Genomic DNA, 18,601 nt, shown 5'->3' on the forward strand with positions numbered 1-18,601 from the left:
TCATAATGGGCGACTTCAGTCTCCACCTAAACTCCCCCTGCACCACATCCTCAGATTTCACTGCCCTCCTCTCCTCCCTAACCTCACCCTCCAAATCAAATCGCCAATTCACAACCGTAGCCACCCCTCGACTTCGTCATCACACATGGCCTTCACATTTCCGACCTGTGCATCACGGACAAGGCCATCTTGGACCACTTCTTTATCTCCTTCTCCTCTCGATCCCTCTCTCCTCCATCAAACCCTCAACCACACTTTTCCGCCCATGGAAAAGGCTTCCCCCCCCCCCCCCAAGACCCTCACAAAGGCTCTCTCATCCTCAGATCTCCTATCCTTCTGGCCTTCCACCCGCAGCAACCCTGAAGCAGCTGTCAAGCTGCTCAATGATCGCCTCTCTTCCACCTGCAACTCTGTCATCCCCCTGAAATCCTCACTTGGTTCGAGTCCTACCTTACAAACCGCCAGCACTACATTTCTGCAAATGGCTTTTCTTCTCGCTTCCACCCGGTCACCTGCGGGGTACCCCAAAGATCCATCCTTGGCCCCCTTCTCTTCCTCATCTATATGTTCCCTCTCAGTGATGTCATTCACAGATACAGGGTTAATTTCCACATGTATGCGGATGACACTGAACTCTACTTTTCCACCTCCATCTGTGACCCCCAGTCCCCTGATGTTCTGTCACCTTGTCTGTCGACATCAAGAGCTGGATGAGTGCAAATTTCCTGCAGTTAAACATCAACAGCACCGGAAGCCATACTCTTTGGCTAGCGTCGATGTCTTCTGTCCCACAGTTCCGACCTCCTCAAACTACCTGACTTGTCCTTAAAACTCTCCGAAACCGTGCGCAACTAAGGCCTCAGGTTCGATCCCCAGTTATCCATCCTTCCCCACATCCGGTCCCTGACCATAACCTCTTTCTTCCACCTCTGCTACATTGCCAATCTCCGAGAATACCTCACCCCAAAAGCTTCTGAAACCCTTGTCCATGCCTTTGGCACCTCTCGACTAGACTACTCTAACACCCTCCTCGCCGGTCTCCCCTCCTCTACTATTCACAAAATTCAGCTCATTCAAAACTCCGCCGCCCGCACTCTCACCCTCACCAAACTTCGTACCCCGATTACTCCAGCCCTTGCCAAACTCCACTGGGTCCCTGTCACAGAGCAGATCAACTTCAAGATCCTCACTCTAGTGTTTAAACCACTCCATTCCTTGACACCCCCCTATCTCTCCAACCTCCTCTCTCCCCACAGCAGTACCCGCAGCCTCCGCTCTACTAGGTCCAGCCTCCTCTTCGACCATGCCTGCAGTCATCTTCCCCCTCACCCTGGCTCAGCCTCGGCCATTGTTAAGCACTCTAAGATGCCGTCCGGCGTGAAGGGTGCTAAATAAATGCAAGTTGTTGTTATTGTTGTTAAGGCAGGCAGAGGGACTTCAGGGTGGAGTTCCAGAGAGTGGAGACAAATTAGCCAAAAACTAGGCTAACACCAACAAATTTATATTTATATTGTACCTTGCCTGTTGGGGAATATCCCAAGGGGTTGATGGCCACCCCACACTGGTGGTGGGTTGAGCGTGGACATGAAACAGTTCGATGCTTCATGCATCATTTGGTCTCAGAGAACAATGTCAGTAAGCTACCTGCCTGCTCTCTGTAAGGCTTATTGCCGGTTTTGCATCCTGACGGCAAATGCAAACAACAACAACAAAATGACATTAATAATTACAATTAATAATCCCTCCAAAAACAATAATTAAATTGGTCATTTTCAATCTACGACTGTTTGTGGGACATTGCTGTGCGCAATTGGCTGCCGCGTTCGCCCACAAATATAGTCAATTCACTTGACAGTGTGTTCTGTGAAGCGCTTTGGGACGTCCTCCTGACGTGAAAAGCGCTATATCAAATGCAAGGATTATTATTATTATATTTATAGAGCACCTTTCACGTCTGGAGGACGTCCCAAGGCGCTGGACAGTCAGGGGTCAGGACCCGAACATGGGGGAGGGGTGGGGTAGTGGTGAGGGAAGGCAGAGAGATGGAAGGGTGACTGAAGGCACGATCAAAGAGGAGGGTCTTGAGACCGGCCTTGAAGGAGGCAAGGGAGGAAGCGAGGCGAAGGGACTGTGGGATGGAGTTCCAGAGTGTGGGGGCAGAGAGGCTGAAAACCCGTCCACCAATGATAGGGCAGGTCGAGCGGGAGACATGGAGCAGGTCGGAGCCCACTGAACGGAGGGAGCGGACAGGTTGGTAGGGAGTTAGCAGGTCAAAGAGTCGAGCAAGAGTGGGAGTGATGGGGTCACGGAACTTGGTGCACAAGAGTACACAAGCTGCAGAATTTTGGATGATCTGCAGCTTGTGAAGGGAAGAGTTAGGAAGGCCGATGAGGAGAGAGTTTCCATAATCAAGCCTCGATGTGACGAATGTGTAGGTGAGGATTTCGGCAGTCTGAGGGGTGAGGCAGTAACGAGAAACTGTGCCCTTCCTCGCAATTGTCAGTACAAAGAGCATCCACTCAGAAGGGAATTACTGGCTATATGAGGAGAATTTTCAATACATTTTTTGTACATTCAGTGAATACTCAAGAGTCCTGTCCTGCATAGGGTGATTTACAGCTGTGCTGAGGAGAAAAAAACTTTCCTTTGACTATTTTTATTGCAGTTTTATACTATTTCATCACAGTGTTGAGAATTTGTATCAACTTTTTGCTGTTATCACTAAAAGTCTTTTAGCAATAGGAAATACACTTACCACTCAAGCAGAAAGCTATAATGTCTGGGTGGGGCGGACTGGAATATGGTATAGCAGGTGGAACCTACATGATTGCATTGGTAAACTGTCATCAATATTTGGATTATTGCTCTTTCCTTACTGGAGAGGAGGATGGTCTACCATCCTCTACCATTTCTCTACTCCTCATTTTTTAAATGTGCAGATCCAAAGTGTTGAGACCAAACACTGTTTAGTTTAGATAAGACGTAAATGAAAGAGAAGCATGTTATTTGATTTTATCCAGAACTGCAGGTTTAACAGAGTCAGATCACTGGCCTTTGGATTACTCACAATTTACTATATATATTTTTAAAACTTTACTGTTTAGGTTTCCTTAGGATAAGCATATATTTGTGAAAAAAGAGGGATGCCAAGAACAATGTTTTCATTTATTTGGCTGTAAGAAAGTTTATGGAATCGATCAGGATAACTTTTTCTCCCACCCCCCACCCTGGATCTGGCCTAACAGGAGCTCATATCATCATGAGTCGCTAGTGTAAACTTGGTTCCTTTCTGTTTAGTCTCAAGTCAATATCTAATTTTGTTATGAAACCTATTTTTTTTCTGAAAGCAGGAAATATGAGAAAGTTGTTTCAAGTGGTACTTTGTTCGGGGCCAAATCCCTGACTGTCCAGCACCTTGGGACGTCTTCCCGATGTGAAAGGTGCTATACAAATCTAATTTGTTGTTGTTCAAGTGTCTTTCTTTATATGGAGATCCATATCAGTGATTGTTTATGACATATAGATTAATGACAGTAATTGTTAGCAGGCTATTCAATTGTGGGTGCAGGGTTTTAGTGCACACTAAGTCAGAGATCTGGTAGTCACTATTTGGTATTCGGAATATATGCTAAATTGGTTGATATCAGCAGAACAACAGCTACACTGCTTCATTTGACCTAAATGTTCCTGGGTTAGGGGGAGAAAAAGAAGTCTCTGCTGCATATGTGTGAACACCCATCTGTGAAACTTCTGAGGTTGAATGGCATGATAAATGGTAACACTCACTAGTTATGTTCACACATAAAGAATGACCACTTGAGCAAGATATCAAAGAGCAGATGGTGTCTGAAAATCACTATCCCAGTATGTGCCAATATCTTTTGGGGAGGAGAGAAAAATCAGATATGGATAAAGCAAAACGAAAAATCCACTTGCTCAGTAGAGAACATCTTTTTCTAAGACAGACAGACATGTCTAGCTAGTGACCAATCAGGCAATTTACTGCACCGGTGATTTTATGTATCTGAGTCAAACTGCAAATCTGCCATTGAAGACAGTTTATTTATATAGACATGCAGTAGGCTGTAAACATGTGACTTTATTGTAGGTTCCTTACAAACGTTCAATGTCTGCCTTAACTACATAAGAACAGGGAAAATAAAAAAAAGATAAGGGACAATTTTAAAAAACTTTTTTGAACAAAAATGCCTGTAGAAAATGCTTTAAGTCTAATTATACAGATCAGACAGCCAATAGGAAGACTCATTACAATTAATTTAAGATTAAATTCTACCCTCCAACTCACTCCCTACCTCACCTCATTCAAGGTCCATCTCAAAGCCTACCTCTTTGACAGTGTTTTCAGTCAACTTTGCCCACCCTACCCCCATCCCCAGCTCCTTGGGACATCCTCCTGACACAAAAGAAGATATAAATGTAAATCTGAATTGTATCTTTAGCAGAATATTCAATAACAGCTAATCTGAATAATCTTTATTTCTGTTACCCTGAAACCCTGCTACTCAATTTATTTTAAAATATTTTCATCACTTATGAAGATAAGCTCTAGAAATACTCTCATCCTTCTTGGGTAAAACTCGAGAAATACTATCACACCCTCTAGACATAAATTCATGTAATTCTCTTTCCTTGAAACATCTGGATTTCTGAAATGTTAAAAAAAGTCAGTAAGAGGCTTTTCAACAGTCACCGATGCTGGCTTCCAGCAGAATGTATGAGATAATACCGTTAACATTGGTCAGTATTTTGGATTTTCTGAATATTTAAATATCTAAATTCCATTCAGTCCAACAATATTAAAATTGAATTATACAAGAAATTATTTTTGTTATATTGTTTTTAAAGTCATAGCCTAATTATCAGACATAATTTAACTAAACTTAAGCTCGCTGTTCAATAAATTAAACTGATATGACTCAATTCAGGTCCTGCTATTGATAACCACAAATCATCCTCTTGAAAGGTGTAGATGATGTGCCAATTCAGTAATACAACAACTCGTAAACAGCCAATCATTCAGTTAAATAAAATAATAATTTGGTCACTCAATCCACGACTGTTTGTGGGACACTGCTGTGCCCAATTGGCTGCCACGTTTTGCCCACAAATATACAGTCAATTCACTTTACAATATATTCCGTGAAGCACTTTGAGATGTCTCGAAGACGTGATAAGGCGCTATATCAAATGCAAAATTATTATTAATCATTCTGGAAAAGATGAAGAAAAACTGCCAATGCTAGAAATTAGAAAAAAAAGAGAAATTGCATTGCAGCCAAACAATAATCCAAAAAGAGACAGCAATTCGCTAATGTAAACCCTATTTCTCCATCCGATAGACAATCAACTCACCTGTTATGTACCCAACTGCCCTTACTTCAAGTTTAAGATATCAGTTAATATTAGAGCCTAAGAGCCAAATATCTCCCAAGAAAAAAAGAGAAGTTTGAGTTGGGCTTTGCTGGAGTAGCACAATAGGTCCAGAGTAGAAGACAGAGGGAATTGAAGTCGCAAGCTTCGGGTCTGTCAATATGTAAAGAATAGAGATATGGTCATAAGCAACAACAAATCACATTTTTTCAGTGCCTTTCATGTCGGGAGGACGTCCCCAGGCACTGGACAGTCAGGAATTTGGACCCGCACAGGGGGTGGGTATCAGTAGGGGTGGAGGGGAGGGAGGATAGGAGGGTCACTGAAGGCGCAGTGAAAGAGGAGGGTCTTGAGATGTGCCTTGAAGGAACCAAGAAAGGGAGCAAGGTGAAGGGACACTGGGATGGAGTTCCAAAGGGTGGGGGCAGAGAGGCTGAAGGCCCGACCGCCGATGGTGGCGGGAGCTGGGGATGTAGAGCAGGCCGGAGCCTGCTGATTGTGACCATTATGAGATACACTAAGTTAGAGAGTACTGGGTTGAGCTAGCTAGGGCTAGCCTGCCCTAAACCTAATGGCCAACTAAACTTGAGACTTCTCCTTTGCTACACAGAGTTAACAACAACTTTCATGTATATAGCGCTCCTCACACACGGTAGGTCCCAGAGCGAGTAACAGTGATGGAGCATGACGCCGAGCCGAAAGGAAGGTAGGCGCGATCAAAGAGGAAGATCTTCAGGATGAAGGGGAAGGAGGAAGTGTTCCAGAGTTTCGGGGTGTATTTATTTATGGAAAATAAAAATCACATAAGCGGCAGACTGCTGGTGATATGATATTTTCAATATCTATGAGGGGTCAACGAGTGCCAATCTGGTTAGGAAGTTAGAGTCATTGGTCAATTTTGCCAGTTTTTAGCCTGGCCAATACATTGAGCACATATAATGAGCAGAAGCAATGTGCTCCACTTCGATTCTTGGGGACAACCTGAATAGGTTTTTAATGTTTTTTGAAAGTTATCAGAAGCAAAGTGAAACTGCAGAGAAGCATTCCTCCCATTGGCCTCCCATCTCACAAGACATCTGAAAGCGCTTCATAGGATATATGCTAAAGTGGATTGACTGCGTATTTTGTGGACGAAACAGCAGCCCAGTTGCACACAGCAATGTCCCACAAACAGCCATGGAGTTAGTGACCAAATTTTTTTGGGGATTGTTGGACAGGACACAGGGAGAAACCTCATTACAAATTGCTCTGTCAAAGAGCCGGCACAGACTCGAAGGGCCGAATGGCCTCCTTCTGTGCCATAACATACTATGAATCTATAAAAAATAGTGTCATGGGATCTTTAAAGTCCACCTGAAGAGGCAGACGAGACCTACAGGTATTACATCTCATCTAAAGAATGGCACCTCCGAAAATACACCACACCATCAATACTGCATTGGAGTGTCAGATTATACTGTGTGATTCCAAGTTGGGCTTGAACCCACAACCATCTGACACAGAGGAGAGTGCTACCCACCGAATCAAGCTGCCACACAAAGCTCAAAATACTGCAGATGCTGGAAATCTGAAACAAAAATAGAAGTTGCTGGGAACACTCAGCAGGTCAGGCAGCAACTATGGAGAAAGGAAAGTGAGTCAACATTTTGTGTCTACGAGCCTTCGTCAGAACGGTTCTGAGTGTTCCCAGCGACTTTTGCTTTTGTTGACACACAGCGGTTGAGTTTGTGGTAACTATTGCTCCAATTTGTCAGCGAATACAATAAAAAAAAGGCCAAAAAAGAGCCCTAGAAAAGAAAACACTGAGAAAACAAGCAACAAATAAGAGAAAGCAATAAATACAGAAGCTAAACAGAAAATGGAGGGAAAAACAAAGTGATAGAAAGATGTTAAAAAATCAAACTGAAGATGAATGCATGAATAGCATCCAGCAGAAGCTTTATTATAGCCATGAAAGAGTTATATCTTTGGAAAGAAGTACAAGGCAACAAAACAACACATTTTTTATGAATCCACACGAGCTGGTCACATTCCAGATTCTAGCTTAAGGCTGCAATGATAAATTATATGCTTTCAAGTAATGATTTTTTAAAATTGATTTGTTGCTTTCCTTTGCTTTTTTTTCAATGATTAAAGTTTGTGTAGTGAGAGATGGGGAGGGGAGGGGAGCGCGGGGAGAATCAATAGGAAGATAGCTGGGAGGCAAGATCTGATGAGGTACTGATGAGATTCGCTATGGCACTCCAGCAAGCTGTGGGAACATTGTAGCTGTGGGCAAAGTTGAAGCGAGATCCCAGTGCAGAATTCTTTTTTTAAAATGATTGCATATGCTTGTTGATACAAAAATACTACTGATGTACAAAACTACTAACTAACATCACTAAACAGTTTTCTCAATAAAAATGAACCATGCAATAACCTGGAGTTGGGAGCTCAGATTTTGGCATTCCTCATTTCTATGTAAAGTATCTGGCCTAATTAAATTATCCTAATGGCTCTAGCCCCAATACCTTACTGAGTTATGGAATTATAAAATATGTCTCACAGCAAAGTCAATGACTAATTACTGTTGCTATCAAACTGCAGGAGGGAAAATCTGAGCTGTTTTTATACAAATGGTAATTGCAATTGACAGCTTAATTGCTCTCCTATTATTTTTACTATGAATGCTCCACAACCAGCTTTCTTTCCTTCCCTGAAACATAATCAATTTTCTTTCCACAGATGCTTTTCAGTGAGAACAGTAGTTTATTTTATAAATCTTCACATGGTTTTCTCAGCAAACAGCTGCAAAATGAACTCAGTTTTGTACCATTCTCAACTCCTGATAAATAATCCCCTACCATCTAATGTTCAGAGCCAATCAATGTGATCTGTAATCTCAGGTAGTTAGGGAAACCAATGGATTTGTTTTATACTGTACTTTCCTTTATGTTGAATATTCTACACTTGCTTTTATTTATTCTCATTTCATGCCAAGTGGAAAAATCACAGGGGAAATATAATGTAAATTTGGACAGCCACCCACAGGATAGTGAAGGAAAGGCTTTCTGTTCCAACTCTCCATTTCACCAATCACATTGTAACTGTCTCTGTAGTTTGTGGAGTGTGAAAAAGCACATTATTTTGAGCAAAATTTCCAATAACTGACCAAACTGAAAATTTGTACATTGATACAGTAGACGCCCAGGATATATTGACTCAATCAAAGTCTCACTCACCTGTATTTGAATGAATACTGGTGACTTTTAAGAGGACAACAGGACATACTCGGAGGTCACCAAGTTCGATAGGAATGCTTCCATTGTGTTGAAACCAGTCAAAACTGCAATAACAATAATTCTCTGAGGGAGGTGGGGGAGATGACAACATCTTAAAATCGTTTCCAATATAGCCTCATTCACCGCCTCTTCTCTCACCTCAACTTTCAAGGTTCTGCCCTTAAATGGTTCAGATCGTACCTCTCACACGGTCTCCACTTCATCTCCACAAATGGTTTCTCCTCTAGGCCCGCACCATCTCATGCGGCGCTCCTCAGGGCTCTGTCCTTGGTCCCCTCCTCTTCAATATCTACATGCTCCCTCTTGGTGAAATCATCCGCAGACATGAGGTCAACTGTATGCGGATGACATCCAACTCTGCCTCCACCTTTGACTCGAGGACCACTGCTGTCCTGACAGAATGTCTGTCAGACATCAAGTCCTGGATGAGAGCTAACTTTCTTCAATTGAACATCAACAAGACTGAGGCCCTTCTGACTGGCTCCCGTCAACGCCTCCACACCATGGATGCAAACTCCACCTTGCTAAGCCAGTCCGGAGCTTTGGCATCTTGTTTGACCCTCAACTATCCTTTCTACTCCACATCCATGCTATGACCCTCTCTGCCTTCCCCCACCTATGCAACATCACCCGGCTCCGCTACTGTCTCACACCGCAGGCCACCAAAACCCTCATATATGATTTCATAACATCCAGGCTTAACTATGCAAACTCCCTGCTTGTCAACCTCCCAAAATCCTCCCTCCATAAGTTGCAGATCATCCAGAACTCAGCGGCCAGTTTCCTCTCCTGCAACAGGCTCCGTGACCCTATCACCACTATCCTCGCCCGACTCCACTGGCTTCCCATCACATACAGTTCAAGATCCTGGTCCTCACCTTCAAAGCCCTCCATAGCCTCGCTCCCCACTACCTCTGCAACTTCCTAACCCCCTACCAACCCACCCGCTCCCTCTGCTCAGCGGACTTCAGCCTGCTTCACGTCCCCCACCTCGCCCGCCCCACCATTGGCAGGCAGATCTTCAGCCTCTGCCCTCACTTTCTGGAACAACCCCCAACCTCTGGAACTCCATCCTGCAGTCCCTCTACCTCGCCCCCTCCCTTGACTCTTTCAAGACCAATCTCAAGACTCTCCTCTTTGACCGTGATTCCGATCACCCTCCTTCCCCCCGCCTGCCCTCCACCCTCCCCAATTCCGACCCCAAGCTCGGATCCGAAACACTGACTGTCCGGTGCCTTGGGACGTTCTCCCGATGTGAAATGTATACAAATGTAATACTGTTGTTGTTGTTTCACACAGTTGAATGGAAGCATGAGCTTGGGAGGAGATGGTCCAAAGTGCAGTCGATGAGATAGGTCTTAAGTCCGGGTTTCAAGGCGGGAGGGAGAAGGTAAGGAGTAGGGACTCGGACTGCAATTGAAAAGTGTAGGAGCAGAATAGGTGAAAGCATGTCACCCATCCTGGATCAGAGTAGGTGGGTGACGTGAAGCAGGCCTGTGTTTATTGGGCAGTGGGCAGAGAGAGGGCAATAGGATTGCAGGATGTTGTAGAGGTAGGGCCTGGCAAGGTTGTGAAGAGATTTGAAAGTGAGAACAAGGATCTTAAGTTTGTTCTACTGGAGACAGGGTGCCAGTAGAACCAAGTGAGGTTGGAGGCGATGGCTCATTGAGCTTGGTGCAGGTCAGAGCATGGGCTGCAAAGTTCTGGATGGAGGAGCTGGGGAGTCAGGGCATTGGCAAAATAAAATCTAAAGAGATGAAGGCATTGATGAGCGTATTGGCAGCCCAGAGCAGAGGTATTGGTGGGCAATGTTGCAGAGGTGATAGAAAGTTGAGAGTGAATAGGTTAAGGCACTTTAAGACAAGACAGGTTAAGACAAGGTTCTGCACTGACTCTGAGGTAGAGTGTGCATCTATGCAGGTTGATGCAGTCAGTGCCTGAGATGAGAAGCCATTGACAGGAGCGAAGCAGCAGAACTTTGGGTCTTGTAGACATTTAGCTGTAGAAAGTTAGAACTCATCCAGAAATTGATGTCTGACAATCGATCAGAGCAGCATTACTCTTGGAATCAAAGATAGAGGCAGAGATAAAGACTAGCTAACTACTGAAACTACACCCTTCTAGCTGTGCATGGCCAAAGGTTTTTTCCTAACATTCAAAACTTAAAATACGGTCCTGTAGCACCACCTGGTCTTTAATTTTAAAAGTGATTAAATAGAAATTAAAAGTGCAGGAGAGCACAATCGCGTTCGTGCTGGCTCTTTTAAGAACAATCTTTTCAGTCCCATTTATCAGCCTGGCGTAATGGTAGCAATCTCGCCTCTGAGACAGAAAGTTATGGGTTCAAACCCCGCGTCGGGATTTGGAATCACTTAGTCTAAGATGACACTCCAAGGCAGTGCGGGAGGGAGTTGCATTGTTGGAGGTGCCGTCCTTCAGATGACACGTTAAACCAAAGTGCCATCTGCCTGTTCAGTTGGATGTTGAAGATCCTATGGCACTATTCAAAAAGAAAAGGGAGTTCCTCCCAGTATCCTACCAATAATTGCCAGAATTGGTCACTCGTAATTGGCTGCCTCGTTCGCCCACATAATAGTTAATCCACTTTACAGTTTATCCTACCAAGCGCTTTGAGATGTCTTGTGATAAGGCACTATATCAAACGCAATAATTATTATTATTAATTTTTAAGCTTAAAAAGATGGCTTCATAGGGATTGCAAAGCTGAAGTTATTTTAGACTCCACTTTGAACAAATATCGATTTTGTATAAACTGCACATTTCCCTAGGGTTTCCATGTTAGCACAGGAAAACTGAAGCTTGTTTTCACAAAATCTACAATATAACTGGTTCATGATATAATTAGATCCTATTTTTCTGACCATATCATCAGACCGTCAATTTATAAACAAGTATACTGAAAGACACATTACCACAATTTAGGGGGAAAAATCCTGAAAATATTGACTAAATGACAGAATTGATGAATGCAACCACTGAAAGGAAACGTCAGCTGTTATCACTCTGCCACTCCAGTCGTCATTCTTTCATTGCCAAAATACCCACTCAAAACTTATGTGAATCATTTCCATCTAAGTTGTTCAGTTGCTAACTCTCCAAAGAGATAGTGATCTTTGGCTCATGCTTTTCCTTTAAAAGACTATTCTCCTTGCAGGGAGAAATACTGGAATGCCAGTATGTCAGGCATTGCTGATTACAGACCAGCCAGACAAGTTCATCAGCAGGACTTAGAGGGGCCGGGTTTCTTCTCACTCAGCTAATATCAAACCAGCAAGCCAAAGCCCTAACATCCTTCCGCGAACAACATTGTAGGGGATTCGAGTGAGAGATCTTGAATTCAAGATTGTGACTAGGAAAGTAAAAGGAGAGATTTGAATTTTTTTTTATTCCCATGCAGTTTTAGAGTATGAATGATTTGCTAGGGGTGCAAGATAGCCCCGAGTCAATTGGGTGCATTTAAGAGAGGTGCTGAAGAGAGCGGGACAGGTCCAGGAGCAGAGATCGCAATAAGGACCAAACCCAAAACAGAAACAAAGACAGGGTCTGGGGCAGAGAGAGGGAATGAGAACACAGGGAGAAAAGCAGAAGTGAAGAGCCAGAAAAAGACAAACAATCAGAGGGAGGGAGAGAAAGAAAGTAAAAAGCCATCGATAGAGGGAAAGAAAGAATATAAAAAGAGAGTGAAAGAAGATGAAGACGCCAGCGAGTGGAACCGTTGAAAGCAGCAGCTGAGCTCTAAAGATGCCCCTCAGACACTTCTTGCCAAAGAAATATTATATGAATGTAATAATCTTCAAAGGAGTTTGAAGATTACATTACATGGACCGTTAAACAATGCTGGAAATAATCTGAAATAATACAATAAGAAGAATGTGGGCACTCAATCCACGACTGTTTGTGGGACACTCCTGTGCGCAATTGGCAGCCACATTTCACCCACAAGACACACAGTCACTACACTTCACAGTATAGTCTGTGAAGCGCTTTGAGAAGTTTCGATGATGTGATAAGGCGCTATAACAAATGCAAGGACTATTATTATTATTTGGACAAATATATGTAGAGGAAGAGTATTATAGTATTCAGAGAAAGAATGGGAAAATGGAACTAGGATGGATTATTTTTAAACGAACAAACATTACACGAAAAAATGGGCCAAATGCATCTTAAAGCTTTTCCATTTATTGTTAATAATTAATATATCACCCCAACGATAGATACCATGCTCCAATCATTTATGATCAGCTGTTCTTGAGTTAAGTTTGTTCCCTTTTTAGCTTTAAAGCAGGAGTATTAAATATAGTTTAACTGATATTTTCATTCTGTACTAAAACTAGTGCATAAAGGAGACGTATTTACTGAAGAAATGTCTCCCAGTTACGAAGACAGTTTGCAATTCAAAGGTCCTGATAGGTCACAAAAACAACACCTTGAGGCCATTGCAGAATTGTTTTCAACATTCCCATCAAGTCTGTCAGAACAAATCCTGTAACAAATTGCAAAATCTAATCCAGACCTGTCTGTTTGAATGCATTAATTAGGGTTGCAGTTCAACTTGCTCCATACTTTCCTGAACTAGAAAGGTAAAGCAATGCTCACACATATTCCCTTGTGAAACATGTTGATGGAGAGGTTGTAGATATCATGCAAAGAACACTCAAGGGAAAGAAATACACACAACATATGTGTGCATAGTAGTAAAAAATACTCAATTCAAAAAAATGTCAGGCTAACCAATATGTGTTTCAATATGTTTTTTTTTCTTATTTTGGAGTCCTGTAGCTCAGTGGTTAGAGCACTCACTTTGCAAGCGAGAGACCTGAGTTCAATTCCAGGCAGAGGGCGAAACCTTGGGCAAGTTTCCTTACTCCACACAGAGCCTAATAATAATCCCTCCAAAAACAAAAACAATAATAAATTGGTCATTTTCAATCTACGACTGTTTGTGGGACATTGCTGTGCGCAATTGGCTGCCGCGTTCACCCACAAATATACGGTCAATTCATACTCAGTGTATGTTCTGTGAAGCGCTTTGGGATGTCCCCCGAAGTGAAAAGCGCTATATCAAATGCAAGGATTATTATTATTATTTTATCTTCATGAAAGGCACTACACAAGTTGTTGCAATTAATTTCTCTATAACATCACCTTTTAGGTGGTTTCATGATTGTGACTCCAGCACAATTCGTTGTCTGAGGTGGCATAGCCTCTCTTGTCCAAAAATCAGCTCATTGAACAACAGTGTTCAACTTTCTGAAAATATTCAAACCTTAGAATGTTTAAATGGGTTCCCAGTGAGCAGGGTGAGCCCCATAGGGGAGAGAGTACATAATTCACTGGACTTTCCATGTATAACAACAACAAATTACATAGGTGGGATAATGTTTAAAAAAATATATAGAAAATACATGGAACTCTATCTGGTTTGAATAATTGTAGCATGGTGGTGAGTTTCCATAAGTGTCCGACCCCAACCAAAAATAAAATTCTCGATGACAATTTGTAGAACATTGCAGGCATCCTCAGGTTTTGGATTTGCTGGCATGAACTCTTCACCGCTATAAATTATCACTTAGAAAAATCTGGTTTAATAACGGACAGACGACATGGATTTGTTAAAGGCAAGTCGTGTCTAACAAACCTAATAGAATTTTTTGATGAAATGACTGAGAGGGTGGATGAAGGTAGTGCAGTAGACGTAGTTTATCTAGATTTTCAAAGGGCATTTGACAAAGTGCCACATAAGAGATTTAGAAACAAAATAAAAGCCCACAGTATTAAAGGGACCTTGGCAACATGGATCCAGAACTGGCTAGGTGACAGAAAGCAGAGAGTGGTAGTAAATGTTTGCTTTTCTGACTGGAGGGAGGTGTGTAGTGGCGTCCCTCAGGGGCCGGTATTGGGACCACTGCTCTTTCTGATCTATATTAATGATCTGGACCTGGATATAGGGAGCACAATTTCCAAATTTGCAGATGATACCAAGCTAGGAAAAGTAGTTAATGGTGAGGAGGATAGCACCGGACTCCAAGAGGACTTAGACAGATTGGTAAAATGGGCAGAAACGTGGCAGATGAGAGTTAATGTGGAGAAAGGTGAAGTGTTGCATTTTGGTAGAAAGAATGAGGAGAGGCAATATAAGCTGATGGTACAATCTTAAAATGATACAATCTTAAACAATAATAAATTGGTCATTTCCAATCCACGACTGTTTGTTGGACATTGCTGTGCGCAATTGACTGCTGCGTTTCGCCCACAAATATACGGTCAATTCACTTTAGAGCATATTCTGTGAAGTGCTTTGAGATGTCTAGAAGACTTGAAAAGCACTATATCAAATGTAAGGATTATTATTATTATTATCTTAAAGGGGGCAAATGAACAGAGAGACCTGGGGGTCCACATAAGCAAATCTCTGAAGGTGGCAGGACAGGTAGATAAAGCTGCTAAAAAAGGATACGGGATACTAGGTTTTATAAATAGGGACATAGAATTCAAAAGTCAGGAGATTATGTTGAATATTTATAAAATGCTGGTTAGGCTTCAGTTGGAGTACTGCGTTCAGTTCTGGGCACCGCATTTTAGGAAAGATGTGAGGGCATTGGAGAGGGTGCAAAGGAGGTTTACCAGAATGTTAACGAAACTAGGATTATTCTCCCTAGAGCAGAGAAGCTTAAGAGGGGATTTAATAGAGGTTTTCAAGATCATGAGAGGATTTGATAGGCTGAACCGGGAAAAACTGTTCCACTGGCATGTGGGTCAGTAACCCGAGGACAAGAAACAGAGCGGAGATTAGAAAAAAAAATTCACCCAGCAAGTTGTTCGGATCTGGAATGCTTGACCTGAAAGGGAAGTGGAAGCCGATTCAATAACAACTTTTAAGAGAGAAGTAGATGGGTATTTGGGGTGAACAGGATTGCAGGGCTATGGAGAGAAAGTGGGCCAGTGGGATTGAGTTGGATTGCTCTTTTAGGAGCCGGCGCAGACGTGATGGGCCGAATGGCTACTTTCTGTGCTGTATGATTCTATGATTCTATGGCAGTGGCTCTCATATCTACATTTATATTTATATATTTTTTAAAACATTATCCCACATCAGCACTAAGCCCTGACATCTTAAAACTATGCTTTATTATCAAATGTCAATTCCCCCTTTCAGACCACTCTGTTCCAGTGAATAAACCTGGAAGGAACTTGCATTAAAATTGACCAGTTTATCAAGAGTGACCATTAATTTGGGCAAAAGCATCTGAATATCGGCTTTGGGTCATAACAATAGCTGACGATTTGTTTTCATGCCTGAAGCAGAAAGCTAAAAGCAAGATTTTACACAAGGTTATTTTCAAAACCTGAAGTGTCAAAATATTAGTTCTCTGGCAGTTTTAATTGCACTCTTAAACAAAGTCCTTGCCATCCATGACCTCATCCTGGATGAGTATTTGCCATCCTACGGCTCACAGAAACTTGGCTATCCCCCAATGATACAGTCCCCTTCATGGAAACCTTGCCCCCGGCTACACTTTCCAACCCAGCCCCCCACCGCCGCTCCAAACTTTGCGGTAGTGGGTGGCCCTCATCTTCCAAACCTCCCTTGTCTATCCTACTCCTCTGACTTTTTCGCCTCATTTAAGCACCTCACCCCGTACCATCCCTCCTCTCTGTCCCTCAAAATTCTCCTAGTATTTGACCCTCCAAACCTCCTGGCTCCTTCCTCAAAGATATCTACCTTATATCCCCTCTCATTTCTGTCCCTCTTCACTGAACGCCTGTTCATCAAGGGCAACTTCAACCTTCACTTGAACTCCTTCTGCCCATCTATGCTGCTCTCCTCTCCACCCTGAACCTCATACTCCATATTAATTCCTCCACCCACAACAGCGACCACCCTCTTGACCTCGTCATCACGCACGGCCCAGACAACTCTGGTCTGTCCATCATGGACAAGGCCATCTCTGACACTTCTTCATCTCCTTCTCCTCTCGTATCCCCCTTCCCTCCTCCAAGCTCTCTACTATCTTTTTCCATCAATGGAGAAAGCCTCCGCCCGAGTCCCGCACAAACGCCCTCTCATCCATGGACCTAACACCCTCTGGCTTTCCACCAGCAGTGATCCTGATGCAGCCATCGAGCTGTTAAACAATCACCCCTCCTCCACCTTTAATTCACTTGTCCCCCTGAAATCCAGGATCATCACCAAACCTGTCCACTCCTCCTGGTACAATAGTCAACTCTGCTCTCTCAAATCACAAACCCGGTTGCTGGAGCGCAGATGGCACAAAACCAGCTTCATGGTTCACCGCTAGCTCAAACATCTTCACACCAAACGCCACTCCCTCTCACAAACCAAAACTGCATTCTACTCAGGTCGTTCTGGAGGCCAAAAACGACTCCAAAATCCTGTTCTCCACCATCCACCACCTCCGCCCCGAACCCCATCAAGCACCTTCAATCCTAACATCAAATGCCAAGTGCAAAGAAGTCTTGGATTTCTTTATCTCCAAGATAGATAACATCCACCTGGCCGCCTCTTCCTGCTGCCCCATATCCCCCACCACCATTCCCCATTCCTTCTCCATCACCCACTCCTCCTCCCATGGGCCGCAACCTATATTCCTTTGCCTCCATCCCATTCCGACCTCTCATCCTCCATCACCTGCTGCTTTTACCCCCTCCCCACCCAGCTGCTGGTCGCTCAACTCTCTCTCCTCACCTACTGCTGGCAGACACAATAAATCAGTCCCTCTCCACAGGCTCAGTCCCACTCCTCCTCAAAATAGCTATCATCACTCCCCTCCTTTAAAAGCCTATTCTCGATCCCTTCAACCTCAAGCACTGCTGACCTGGCCAAAGCCCTGGAACACGTTGTTGTAAACCAACTTCGCTCACAACTCAACCTCCACTCCCTCCTCGAACCTCTCCAGTCCGGTTTGCGCAAAGCGCAAAGCCCACAGGACAGAAACAGCGCTCGTCAAAGTAACAAATTACGTCTTCTCTCTCTAACAAATGATGTCCTGTGAGCAGGCCTCTGCCTTCTTGTCCTCCAGGACCTCTTTGCATTCAGCAGTCAACCATGCATACTTCTCCACCGCTTCTCCTCCCTCATCCACCTCAGTGGGACCGCACTAGCATGGTTCAAGTTCTACTTAACCAACTGCCAGCAATTCATCTCGGGAAATGGTATTTCCTCTTGCCCCGCCCGCTTTTCCTCATTTACATGCTCCCTCTCGGCGATGTCATCCGCAGACACATGATGGGTTTCCGCATGGGTCAGACATAGGCTGACAAAAAGGAGTCACTGGTTGCTCATTAAACATCTGACATCTGATTTAAGCTCTAACTTGGTTAATAGCAGATACCAGGGATTTTATGTGAGTCAAATGATGAGCAGCACAACTCTGCATGAACTGTGTGAGTATATTGCTATCTACCATCTTCCAGGACACAAACCACTACCCTTGTGGTTTGGATAGATGAACAAATGATCATGAACCAGTTCAGGTAACTTCTTCTAGTAGCTGTTGTCCCAAGCCTTAGGGTTTCCTTACCAGTTATCAACAGAATCTGCCTTCAGTGTGATGGAAGGACCTGTACAAGAGAGTTTGTGAAGTGCCAGCAACCTTGATGTTCTGGAGTCCAAGTTCTTTATTTTGGTCAGCTGAATGTCTGACACACGTATGCGGATGTCACCCAAAACTACTTCTCGTCCTTCAGCTGCGACTCCCAGTACATATGTACATCAAGGCTTGGCTAAGCGCAAATTTCCTGCAGCTGAATGTCGCAAGAGGGAAACCATACTCTTTGGCTCCGGTTAACGTCTTCTCTCCTGCGGGTCTGAACTCCTCAAACTCCCTGGACTCTCCCTCAAACTCTGTCAAACCCGTACGTAATGTAGGGGTGAGATTTTATCC

The sequence above is a fragment of the Callorhinchus milii genome, unplaced genomic scaffold, assembly GCF_018977255.1.
Source record: "Callorhinchus milii isolate IMCB2004 unplaced genomic scaffold, IMCB_Cmil_1.0 Scaffold2, whole genome shotgun sequence".
NCBI lineage: Eukaryota > Metazoa > Chordata > Chondrichthyes > Chimaeriformes > Callorhinchidae > Callorhinchus > Callorhinchus milii.